The following is a 289-nucleotide window of genomic DNA, read 5'->3' as shown; positions in this document are numbered from 1 at the left end:
ATATATATATATATATATATATATATATACATACATATATATATATATATATACATATATACATATATATGTATGTGTGTGTGTATGTATGTACGTGTGTCCTCCCACATACACATACGCGCACACACACACATATATACATATGTATATACGTATATAAGGAGAGAGAATAATCAACCGAGGTGTAGAAATAGAATAATGTTCATACCGAGAAAATAATACGTTGCATCTTGAAGTTATATACTAAAACTCTTCGCAAAATAAATGTTTCTGGAGTCATTTGTGAAGA

This window comes from Octopus bimaculoides, chromosome 3 (genome assembly GCF_001194135.2).
Source record: "Octopus bimaculoides isolate UCB-OBI-ISO-001 chromosome 3, ASM119413v2, whole genome shotgun sequence".
Taxonomy (NCBI): Eukaryota; Metazoa; Mollusca; class Cephalopoda; order Octopoda; family Octopodidae; genus Octopus; species Octopus bimaculoides.
This window is presented reverse-complemented; position numbering follows the sequence as displayed.